The sequence below is a fragment of the Trichomycterus rosablanca genome, chromosome 9 (assembly GCF_030014385.1).
Source record: "Trichomycterus rosablanca isolate fTriRos1 chromosome 9, fTriRos1.hap1, whole genome shotgun sequence".
NCBI lineage: Eukaryota > Metazoa > Chordata > Actinopteri > Siluriformes > Trichomycteridae > Trichomycterus > Trichomycterus rosablanca.
In genome coordinates, this window is record NC_085996.1 from 2,811,952 (window position 1) to 2,825,603 (window position 13,652).

A 13,652-nucleotide genomic window follows, 5' to 3' on the forward strand; every position below is an offset into this window, starting at 1 on the left:
TGGTATGTACTGGAACTTTTTTTGCAGAACTTGCAGTAATTCTAATTTTCCTTTGCCACAAATCAGATGCACTTTGCTCTCTTGTCTCAAATTCTATCTAAGCTGCTTGTATGTCATTAACCTCAATGAATGCTTGGTAGAATGCCTTGCATGCTTTACATATAAGGTCATCACTGTGAGTCTGGTGTGCCAGGAAAATGTTTTCATTGACTGTTTTTGTTTGCCTGCAAGGTTGATCTGTTGGAGTGGCACTGTAACACTTCTCCAGTAAAGTATTCTTTAAAAGAAAGAGTGACTTGGTAGGAGCTTTGTCTACACTCTCTCTAAACTCTTTGTGTGACAGATGATGTGGTGTGTTTGGGAGCAATTTAGATCTGACAGTGCCATCATTGCAGTCATATTCATCCTCTACCCTATGGTGTCTGAAGTTAATCTGACACAGCCGTTTAGGCTGAAGGTTCTTTGACGTCCCTGCATTCCACCTGTGCTGTTTATCTGTACCTGTTATCCCTGTCTTTCCACTGACCACTGCATTCTGCACCTGAAATAGTGATATGAGACAGTCTAACATGCTTAACATGGAAAAAAAGCTTAACATGGTTTAATGCACTAAAACAACTAGGAACACAAAACACTTCTTACTCATTACTGCTCATAAATGCTGCTTAAATAATGAACCTGTGATTAAAAAAGAAAGTAAGCAATTTAATGTTTTTTTCCCCCCTTATAATGGGTTTAAATGGGGGGGTGTGAGCTTAACAAAAGTTGCTACTTTTCTTTTGGATCACAGGTTCACTTCAGCAGCAGAATGTAGTTATGAGCGGGGAGGGGGGGGGGGGCGAACGGAGGATGTGGAGGAGTGGTGAAATTCATTTTCACTTTCACATTCAGTTCCGTAACATAACTCGTATAATGCACTTTCACTTTGTATGGTCCAAAATTTTAGAGAACGTTGCAGAAATTGGACAAATAACATTCAAATCCGGACACGGCTTGTCCAAGTGAATACCGAACGGGTATATACACTGTTTGTTGTTCCCAGTTCATCGTTTTAGTAAATTAAACAACGCAACGCGTTTTATTCTGTCCCTTCAGCTCCCCTTTCCTGCTTTACATCCACTCATGAACCAATATAAGTATACACTGTTGTAGAAGTAAAAACAATCAACAAATCAGTCGTGATACATCGTTTATTATTTCCAGTGTTTCACAGCTATTAGAATGTTCCTCGGCTCATCCCTACCTTCCACAACTTCGCTAACCCTGCAATGCACGAGTAACCCACCGTCTCCACTACTCCACTCTCCCTCAGCATTACCCACGCCTGATGTTTACCTTCAGCAATTCCTACGCATGTAAGCCTCTGTGCTTTTATAGTTCTGTAGCTCCTCACCGTCTACAGCTTCGGAAAAGACGAAATGGTTCACTTATATCAATATAGCTAACCTCATGTCATCTACCCACTCTGTAGACGTGGAGCACTGTCAGAACACGGTCACCACAGCTTCTTAAAATGTCCTTACTGTCAAGTGCTAGGAATTAAGAAATGACTCAGTTTTAACTCAAACAAAACTGCTTTATTGTTCGGAGTATCAGCTTGCAGAGACGCAGAACATTCGGCGAGTGAGCAGGGTGCGTTCCGACAACACACCGAGAGGAGGGAATAAGTAAAGTAAGTAAGTAAAATTTATTTATATAGCACTTTTCACAGATAAGAATCACAAAGTGCTTTACAAAAACATTGCATTACAAAATATATATACTCATTGTTGCCAGAAATCACAAAGTCATTTACAAAAACATTGCATTACAAAATATATACGCTCCTCTATATAATAAACAATAATAAAAAATAATAAAAATAAATAAATAAATAATTCATTCAACATTATACAAATGCCTGCTTGAAAAGATAAGTCTTTAGTTGTTTTTTAAAAGAATCTACAGAATCTGCAGATCTTAAAAAGTTGGGTAGTGCATTCCATAATTTTGGAGCAATTACCTCAAACGCGCGATCCCCACGAGTCTTTAAGCGGGAGCGTGGGACAGACAGCAAGTTCAGCTTGCTAGACCTAAGAGAGCGCCCCGATACATATGGGTGGAGTAGCTCTGATATATACATCGGAGCCTGATCATGCAATGCTCTATAGGTAAAAGTCCAAATTTTAAACTGGATCCTATAATGCACAGGAAGCCAGTGTAGAGATCTTAACAGTGGGGTTATGTGACACCGTCTATTTGAGCTAGTAAGTAATCTAGCAGCGGCATTCTGTATTGTCTGCAACCGATCACAAGCAGACATACTAAGAGCAGAAAACAGGGCATTGCAGTAGTCAATACGAGATGAAATAAAAGCATGTATAATCATCTCTAGGTCAGCATTTGAAACTATAGATCTCAATTTGCTTATATTTCTTAAATGAAAAAAACAAGATCTAGTCAGCTGTTTAACATGTGTGTCAAATAACAAAGACTGATTAAAAACAACACCCAGATTTCTTAAATCTGAATGGACAGCAGAGGAGAGAGATCCAAGACCATTTTCAATCAAGAGGGTCACCTTATCAGGGGCAATGATCATGACCTCAGTCTTTTCTGCATTGAGCTGTAGAAAATTATTTGCTGTCCAGTCCCTAATAGCACCCACACAGTCCATGAGTCTACTTATATTATGCAACTCATTAGGTTTAAATGAAAAATATAATTGGATATCATCAGCAAATAAGTGATAAGTAATATCAAAACTATTAATAATCTGTCCCAGAGGCAACATATACAAAGAAAATAACAGTGGCCCCAAAACTGATCCTTGTGGAACACCACAAAGTAGTGGAACAGAAACTGACCCAAAATCTCCAATAGATACAGCAAAACTTCTCTCAGTCAGATATGATTTAAACCAATCTAGCGCTATGCCCGATAAGCCCACCCAGTCATGTAACCTATCTAGCAAAATTTGATGATCTACAGTATCAAACGCAGAGCTAAGGTCAAGCAAAACCAAAACAGAACATTCACCTGCATCAGAAGACATTAACAAATCATTGGAAACCCTCAAAAGAGCGGTCTCCGTTGAGTGTCCCTTTCGAAATCCTGACTGATACTTATCAAAAATATTATATTTCTCTAGAAAAGCAGTGAGCTGGTTAGCTACCACTTTCTCTAACATTTTTGATAAAAATGGGAGTTTAGATATGGGTCTAAAATTTTTAAGCTCTGCAGGATCTAAATTGGGTTTCTTCATTAAGGGCTGAACAATAGCATGTTTAAAATAAGAAGGTACACACCCTGTTGCCAGTGAAGAATTGATTATATTTAACAATGCGGGGCCTATACTTGGTAAAACTCTTAAAAATAATGAAAAAGGCATCACATCTAAGGTGCTTGTTGATGGCTTTAATTACCCAGCAACATCCAACAACTCACCTAAATCGATAGGTTGGAAAGAATCCAAAACAGTAAAAAGACCTGGAGGACCAATATTGGACAGATACAACCTCGTCTGAATATTAGATCTAATAGCCATTACTCTATCAACAAAAAAAGAAAGAAATCTGTTGCAGACCTCAACAGAAACACATGACAATGTTGTAACTGGTGGCGAAACAATGGTATTAATTGTATCAAACAAAATCTTAGGATTTTTCTTGGATGATAAAATTAGATTTGCAAAATAAGCAGAACGAGCATCTTTTACTAAATCATTAAAAGAAAGACGAAGATCTTTTAAGTAAAGGCGGTGTACTTCCAACCCAGTAGACTTCCATAATCGTTCATAACTTCGGCACTTCCGTCTTAAGGAGCGGACCTCATTAGTCATCCACGGAACACTGTTATGAATGGCTCTAGACCTGGCCTTTACCGGAGCTACTTTATCCAGTATTGAAGAACAATGATTATTAAAAGACTGCATTAAAAACTTAGCATTACTGCAATCCATCTCGAAATCACAACCATAATGAGTTAGAAATTGATCAATCGATTTCTGAGTTATGATGCGAGAATGTGTCATCTTTTTAGGACAAAAATGTTCAACATTTCCAGACAGGTTAAAAAAGACACATTTATGATCACTAATCAAAAGATCTTCACACCAGATATGATCGATATCTAACCCCAGAGAGAAAACCAGGTCTAAAGTATGACCACCCAAATGAGTGGGACCCGAAACAAACTCTTTAAAATGAAGAGACTCTGTAATATTAATAAATTCTGTAGCTACGCAATCTGAGGCATCATCAATATGCAGATTAAAATCTCCAACCAGTAGAACATTGTTCAGCTTAATAACTGAGGTTAAAAAATCAGTAAACTCAGATAAAAACTCACCAGCTGGACCAGGAGGTCGATATATTAAAGCACAGTAAAATGGCTTAAGCCCTCCAACTTTTATGAATTGCAGTTCAAAAGTAGTAAACTCTTCAATACTTACTAACTGACAATTATATTGATTTTTCCAAAACACCGCAAGACCTCCACCGCGACCAGACAATCGGGGGGTCCCAATAAAAGAACAGTCCAGCGGGCAAAGTTCATTTAGGTGCACAAAATCCATATTTCGTTGCCAGGTTTCAGTTACAAACAGAAAGGCCAAATTGGTCCTAATAAATAAGTCATTTAACACGTGGGCCTTATTCCCCACTGAGCGTGCATTAATTAAGCACATATTCACAGGGGGAGCCAACGAGGTTTCATTAGCTGAGGGAATCCGTCGAAGAGTATTGAAGTCCACTCCACGTTTTCTATCCCGCTCCGCATGTAGTGTTGAGACGGAGCGCACAGCTGACCAGATAGATGGAATCGCGCTGGGACTGGAATCGGACTGGGAGTAAACAAACCTTCTCCGGGAGCTCCTATGAATGTAGCGGCGCCGGCGTAAAAGTCCAAGTTGTTTTATTGCTGATGAACACGATGGAGTAGTGTAGTTGTTGAGTTTCCTCAGTTGATTGACAGAATACCTTAACATCGTGTGTGTGTGTGGAGATCAGCTGTAGCTGCTACTCGTGGAAGCGGTGTACAGGACCAGACCACAAGGCAGGGCACACCAGAAAATTTAAGTCCAGGTAAAAAGTTCCTATTGTGAAACGCTGACAGCAGATAGGTAGAAAACGAGAGTCACTGTAGCATCCTCAAAGAGAATTATGAAGATAGAGCTGCAGTAGCCAAACGTACCAGTGCCCGCATCTTTTAAAATAACCCAACACACTCCATAGTCATCAATCAACAGGAGCGGTAGTGATTACAGGAGTGTATAAAAAGATGAAAATGACAGAAAAACACGATAAAAATACAAAAATACAATAAAATACGGTAAAATACAGTAATGGTAGCGGCAGCCAAATGCGCCAGCGTCCACCGTCACCATGGCAAAAAAAAAATCAGGATAAGGGTACACAGTGCACTCGTCTAACAAAATGCATAAATAGACAGTCGCTCTACACTTACTATTCAACCACCGAGTGCTTTTGGTCATGTTTGTTAAAAAAACCCAGTTACGAATGACCACTACTTCTGTCGTTCAGAACGTAAACACTGTAACCGGAAGTCAAAAACCGGCTTCAGCTACGAATCACGGGAAAGGTCAAAGTTCAGGAAAATCGTGGATACCAAACATATGCGGATTCCTGGCTGCGTTACGAACCTCATACAGGTTTAATATATAGGATGCCTAACGAGTGCACAATAACATGGTATATATGGGGTTTTTTACACACTACAGCAGTGTGCGGTTTGGGACGCGACCATTTCTTCTCACGAGACTCGACGGTTAAAATTAAAATGTATACATAAATAACAAATAACGGTTTTCTGCCAGAGGGAGCTTCTCTTATCGGTAATTTTCTATCCAAACATTTATAACTTTTATATTTGAAATCGAAATGAAACTGAAATATTAGCCAAAAATTCGAGTGAAATTCATTTTTAAAACGCTATTTTGAAAGGTAAAGTTAAGGTAAGTCCGTTAAAAGGTAAGCTAACCTTAATGACAGTTACTACTGAATCGACCCTGGCTCTGAGCTAGTTAGTAAGTCCTGTTTAATATTAATTTAGATACATTATTACTTAGACCGTTCGGTATTTATTTTCATTTCACGATTTTGCAATGAACCCGTTTTATACCGGTTAACGGTTTCAAATGATTTACAAATGATTATTTTTGGTGAGTCGGTTCGTTTTAGTCAATGTGTAAATGAATCGATTCCTCTATGAATTCTCGGAGCAGGTCCCACTGAATCGATTCTTTTACTTACTGACTCCTTCAGAACGAGTTCAAACCTATCTATTCATCAGGATTTCAACAGTGGCACACGAGACTGACGGAGGATGTGTCCGAGACGTGCGTCATCCAGGGAAGGTGGGCGTGGCGGCGGCGGCAGGGCTTAGCACACGCTTTCGCGCTCCAACAAGGGGAGGAGGGGGAGGGGGGGTTGAGGGGGCGCAAGGCTCGCCAGGCACACGAAGGGGGGCGCATGCCTAAAAAGGTTGAAAATCCCTGACATTCATGACAGAAACGGTATTGACTCGTTACACAAGGACAATTTTGTTTCTCCAGTTAACTTGGCACGTCTTTGTACTGTGGGAGGAAACCAGTGTTCCCGGAGGAAACCCACATGGACATGCAAGAGAACATGCAAACTCCACACAAAAAGGACCTGGGTATCGACAAATCTGTTATGTAACTAACTACAGTGCACGGGTGCGCAGCAGATCGAGTAGATGTGGCCTAGCAACATGAACTCCGAGGGCCTGGATTCGAATCGCCCCTCCGGCTGCTGACTATGAGAAATTTTGCACGTTCTCCCCAAGTCCACATGGTTTTCTACTGTGTACTGTGGTTTGATAGCACCATCCAAAACATGCAGAAGGTGGAATGGCTAATCTAAACTGTACAGTACACACACATTCTAAATTGGGGAGGTTGGGCATTTGTCTGTGTACTATTAAGTAGGGAGGGTCGCCTCAGGAAGAGCATCCAGATCCATTGTGGTGACACATAAATACAGTAGTACAAAACAAAAAACATTAAAAAAACACTGACGATCCTTTAAAGTTCATGTCACATCAGTGTTTGTCCTGTTACAGGAAGTGATGTGACTGATTCATTTTATATGGCAGCTTTAAATATCACATAACTCTATATGGATTTAATGCACTTGTGCTTTTGATAGACATGAACCCATCAGAGTCTGTAAAGCGAAGGCCAGGCAGGTCTCACCAATCTATTGTCAGCATGCAGGCCATTCACAAATCCACAATGGAGAAACAGGTGAGATGAATTTACATTAAACCATAATGAAAGACCTGTTCTGTAGACGTGAAGCTGACCAGCAGGACTTTGTTAACCTGTAGGCCAGATACAGACAGGAGAGGAAGGCTAGTCTGATGCCAGCACACCACTACATATTTGAAGTCCTGGCTGTTGTGCTTGGCCTGGAAGTTTCGGCGGTTGAAGATTTAATTCTTGATGCCCCATCAGTAAGTTTTACAGCAGATTTATAGGGCTGGGCGATTTTGCAAAAAAAAAAATCTCGATTGTTTTAAAATTATACCCGATTGTCGATTACGATTTCGATTTTTTTTGTTACAAAAATAGTAACAGCACCAAGGACGGACTTAGGATAGTCTGGGCCCCTGGGCAAAGAGTTGCCCAGCCTCCCCCCTCCAAAAACATAAATAAATTAATACATTACACAACCTGTCAATAGCTAACCCTAACACAAGAATCTATTTTATATAAGTTTCTTTCTACTCTTCTTTCTTGCACAGTCATCCACTAATTCATCAAAATTAAGCTGTCTGACCAAATCTGATTCAATGGCCAGAAGTGACAGTGAGTTCAGGCGGTTTTGGCGCATCCTAATCCTGAGTTCATTCTTAATACGAGCCAGTTTGGAGAATGAACGCTCCCCTTGACAATTTGTGATAGGCACAGTCAAAAAAAGTCTAAGTGCTATGTAGACATTTGGAAAGGTTGACTGTAAATTCAAATTGATCATGGTTTTGAGCATTTCACTAGGACATTTTTCTTTTTCTGTTATGAATGATTTGTATTGTATCAATTCATCTGCCAGGCTCATGTTCAGATCTGAAGGATATGCTGCAGCGAGTGAGTTAGCCTTTAAAGTGAGCTCACTGTTGGACATATTGTCAGGCATGAAAAGAACATCAAATAGCTCAGTTAAGTGTGTGTATGCATTCAAACTGCTTGAAATTGCTTGTCTTAAATTTAAATAATTGCTAAATTAATTTGTGTCTCTGCGCTTAAGAGAAATTGAACATAATAATTTTGAAACAATACAAATTCAGAAACATTAAGTAAGGGCCTGAAAAATATGGTAGCTTGTAGGTCCCTAGAAAGTCAAGGAGCCATGGTAAACGACTTCTATGGAAGTCAAGGGCTGGGGCCTCGTGATCAAGGGCCCTTTAATGGTATGCCCTGCTCTTCTTTAGGGCCCCCTGGTAGGGGCTCTCATAACCAGGGCCCTCTAAAAATATGCCCCCCTCTTTCCTAGGACCCCTAATAGCCAGAAGTCGAAGTCAGAGCAGTGCCACAACGCCTCATCCATTTTCATAAGGGGCCAAAAAGCATGGCTAAAAATTGGGGTCAAAGTCCCTAATAGTCAGAGGATCCTTAAAATGGAGGGCCCTCGGAAATAAAAATATATTGTATCATAAATGTTGATAGGCATCGCAAAATGTTTTGGGCCAGGGCCCCCCTGGGGCCCCCTGACCTCAAGGGCCCCTGGGCGCTGGCCCCACTGGCCCGGTCAGTAATCCAGCCATGAATAGCACCACCTATAATAATCCTTTTAAGGGACTGAAACTTTATAACAATAACGATATCACAATAATTAAAACAAAATAGATCTAAATTATCTATATCCTTATCTATCTATATCTAAGAATAGCTCACAAACAACTTTAATTTTAAATGATGTTCAGCAGAACCTCCTTACATTAGGAAAAAAACTACAAAAAGTTCTTTACAGGTTTCTTAAAAGGAACTCGTACGAGCCTGTACTGTGCTGTTTCCACCACTGAGTGAGTCTGTATCAGTATCTACACTGGGGGGGGGGGGCATCAAGCGATCACTCAGCTCAGCTTTGATTTTGTCCTCTTGTGATTTGGGGGGTGGATACAACATTTTAAACATGTAAGGATGTGTAATGTGTCATTTTAGTCCCATAAAACCTTCAAACTGTGTTAACCACTATTATGTGTCGTAGAATGATTCGATTCCATTGAACGGCCCTTTAAGCCAAAATAAAGGAACCGATTCGCGCATTTGGGAGTCATTACATACATACGGCTCTTTAAAAGGAACCGAGACAAAAGATCCGACTCCCTATCGCAGAATTCACTGCCGCAGTTTCCCAGACGCGATTTATTTACTCAGTAACGGATGTGATTTAAAATGTAGTGAATTACAATTCTTAGTACAAAACTTACTTAAGTAAAAGTAAAATGACAGGCTGTAAAATCTACTTTAAAAAGTACAAGTACACAAAAAGACCGACTCAATTACAGTAACGCGAGTAAATGTAACTCGTTACTTTCCAGCCAATCCTGATCGCGCTCATCGGCTCCGTATTTTGATTCAGTTCAGCGGTGTTTGATTCAGTGAATCTTAATGAAACTCTTCTGTTTGTGTCCTTATTTCTGAATCTAACCGTTAGCGTGTATAATCCTTGTTATCTTCCGTTTACTGTTTTGGTTTTCGCTGGTTTTGGACTCCAACTGGTTTTGTACCCTGTTTTTATATGAAACTTTCCCTGATTTATATTCCGCGAGCGTCTGCTCAGTTTCTGCTTCGTGACATGTTGGTATTTTCATTAAAATATAAAGTATGTAAACAATCGCGATTGAAAACGTTCATGCGAATTAACCGAATTAATCGTGAAAATCGCCCAGCCCTAATTTATACAGTGAAAGCAACAGAGGTGGACAAAATAACGGAAACAAACTACAATTAAATGTATTGCTTAGCCAAACAGTGATGCATTACTCAGTTTCTTTCACTTATTTTGCATTTAAAATGCACCACATAACCAGGCCTTTCTGTCTTTTTTAAATAGTTAGCACCGTTTGATGATTTCTTTGCCAAAGGAGGGTCAGAAGTTATTTCATTTGCATACCAGGAATCAGAGGTTCCAGGAGTAGGTGAGGACATGAAGAGCTGAACGTCTTTATGTTGCTTTTTATCTGTATTAACAGAACAAATTAAAGAATATCCACAAATCAGCTATATTGTTATAACAACAGCATAGTCGTGTCATGCACAGTAATAAACAGCATGTATGTTCTGCTCCCTACGTCTCTTAAACATTGTGTATTAATTCATTTATTTACATACATTTATGTTTTATTATTGACAGGGTGTTGCTGTTATGTATTGATTCAATATTTGTTAAGGAAGCATATTATTATTATTTAAACAGGATTTGGCCAATTAAGGACATTCACTATAATATTACACAAAGGTAATTTCTGCTACTGAACACTCTCTTTTCTCATCCTGTTCATATTAAATGCTGTAGAATGTGGTCGCACTTTTCCTGGCGTGTCGAAGGGAACCAAAATGATGCGACTGTTCCTGGCCGATATGTCCGACACATGCTTTGAAGGACTTTGTTTGTTTTTTCTGAGAACCAACGCGGATGTTGCACTCAACCCAGCGAACATCCACAAGGTGACAAACTGCACTTAGTTAGCACATTGTTATTATTTCTGCAGTGAGCTGTGCTCATTTCAGAGATGCCTGGTCTGTTTTTATTGTAGGAGATTTATCTATCCATGCTCAGCGCCACAGAGGGGATGCTGAAAGGAATAAGAGATTTGTTATCAAATGTGTACATACCAGCAGTTTGTACAACTGAGAACTGGGGGGCTTTAAACCAGTCTAAACATGGAGAGAAAATCAAGCAGAACTTTAGAGATGACCTGTTTCACTTCACGCACTTTCTGGATGGTAAGAGTATGTTTTAAAAATATGTGTTTTTATATCTTCTGTAATTCTAAAAAGGTTATAAACAGTGGTATGTAGGCTGGTTCTGATAAAGAATTAAAAGGCAAATAGAATCCTGACTGGTGTAATTTATGTTTAGATAATGTAAATTAACTGAGGTTATTTCTAGGTTTCTTTTTTTATTGTTTTTATGCATTTTCCCTTTTTCTCCCAACCTAGTCATATCCAGTTCTCTCGATTATATCTCCCCTCCACTGCTGCAGACCTGACCCTGTTTGAGGAGGGCAGTATCTAACACACGCCCCCTCTGACACGTGTGCAGTAGCCAAACGCTTCATCTGCATGAGTCGGGTTCTTTTTGATGTGCCTCTCTGTGACATGCTGTTCCTGGCAGGAAAAAAGAAGCGGTCAGTGACTGCACATGTGTCATAGGAAGCGCATGATAGTCTGTGCTTCAGCGTGGGAGTAGTTACAGTCGAGGAATCGGATACGACTAGATTGGGTGGAAAAGTAAAAGCCACCTGAGCCGTTTCACCCCCCCGTGTTTAAGCTGGTCATGTATGATTCATTCTGCAGAGATGCAGCTGAGCATCGAGGGTACCGTTAAACTAACAAAAGCCTCAGAGATCGACTTCTCCAGACTTGTGACCTTTGAGGATGTAAAAGCGGCGGCTGAAGACGCGGACATGGTGCGCAGACTCGAGGAGATTTTAATGGGGTGGTACAAGCAGATCGAACAGGTGCGCGCCTTCACATAACAACAGTACAGTCATGTTACCTGTGTAAATTTGCCCTTACAGCACATGTACGACTTTTTAAAGTGTTTCAGTCACATTAGCTTTCAATTTACCATAAATGACCTGTTAAAATTTAAATCACGTCACATGGTTTCTTATCAACAAGGTGTTTAAGCTTCATTTAATTAAAAACAGCTATCAAAATCACAGCAAACATGACAGAACAGGAACATGAAGATGTATACTATAGCTAGAGGTACAATAGCCCCGTCCAGGGTGTTTCTGTGTGCCTTGCGCCCATTGAGAGCTGGGATAGGCTCCAGCACCCCTTGCAAATAAGCAGCTTAGAAACTAGAGATATTCCCTACAGCTTTGGGTAATATTAATGTACCATACATGTTATTTATAAGTTATTTTAGCACGTCTGACACACTGCCTTGCCACAAATCTATGGTCTTTGTACTGCCACTACATCCTGTCGTGCAGATTTAAAGGTGACCGTGTGAGACCTTTTGTGTTGTAGGTGCTGACAGAAAGGAATCAGATTCGTAGAGAAGATGATGCGTCGGGGCCTTTGACAGAACTCGAACACTGGAAAAGGATAGAACACATCATAGAACACATCAAAGGCTCAGAATGTAAAACTGTGGTGAACGTCCTTCATATAAACCGATCAAAGACCATAAAGGTACAAGACATCATAAAAAATATCTGTTTTTTAATGGTGATGTATAATGACGTACAGAGATAGGCATGATATCGTACACCACAGTTTATTGTGGCTCTAATAAAATGGTTTTGTTCTTCAGCTATGGCGGGAGCTAGATAACAGAATAACTGACTGTGCGAACGAGGCTAAGGACAACGTAAAATATCTCTCCAGCCTGGAGAAAATATGTCGGCCTCTTTATAACTCTGATCCAGTAAGTGTACTTTACTCCAACGTGCTCAGAATTAGTGGCTCACTAGGGTAAGTGAATAAAAGAAAATAAGAATTTAATCTTTGTGCTCCTAAGTATATGACCTATATGCACACCCATGAGCCAAAACATTAGGACTACCCGCCATATGTGCTGCCTAAACAGCTCTGACCTGCTCAGACATCTGAAAGAGTCCTGTGGTATCTTATAGCAGGACATTATCAGCTACTCCTTTAACTTCTGTATGTTCTGAGGTGGATCGTTCTCTTGGAGTTTGAGGGTGCCCCAGTTTGACTGCACCCCATGCACATAACCTGGTTAATACAGACATGGTTTAATGAGTTTGCTGAGGGGACTGAAGTGGCTCGCATAAAGCCCTGACCTTAGCACTACTGAACATGCTAGGAAGAAATCAGGATCATCCACACAAATTCCTATAGATATTTTAAGATGTTGTTGAAAGCCTTCCCAGAATTGAGTAGGCTGTGACAGCCTCAGTTTGGGTGGGAACACTATACTTGCACCCATGGTTTTGGTATGGGATGTACTTGTTTTTCACCTCACCTATCATCTTCTCAGTACCATGTACAGGCCAACACTACTCTTGCCTCTATTTTTGTCTCCCTTATTTTTATTTTTTTTTAGATTAGAAATGTCTTTTGTATTTATTGTAGGACTTTTTGTTCTGTGTTGCACCCTGGTCCTGGAGGAACGTTGTTTCTTTTCAATATGTACTTCTCCCTCTAGCTCATGCTGTGTGTCCACATACTTTTGGCTAAATCGCTCTTCCCTAATACTATCACCGTTTATTAGGTTTGTATCACTTCTGTGTTTATATTATTTTTAGGTCACCATGGCTAAAAGTATCCGGACTCTCATCACCGCCATCTGCATGATACATGATGTGTCAAGATATTACAACACGTCTGAACGAATGTCTACACTTTTTATTAAAGTACGTGCATACTTGTATATTTGATCGGATTGTTTTAGTTACCTGGTGGTTTCATTTGATCATACAGAGAATCC

At 40.0% G+C, this 13,652-nt stretch overlaps 1 pseudogene; it reads left to right on the plus strand.

Annotated features, from left to right (window-relative positions):
* The first annotated feature begins 7,240 nt into the window (after positions 1–7,240).
* The window catches only part of LOC134320376 (dynein axonemal heavy chain 8-like), a 57,939-nt pseudogene continuing 51,527 nt past the window's right edge, over positions 7,241–13,652 (plus strand).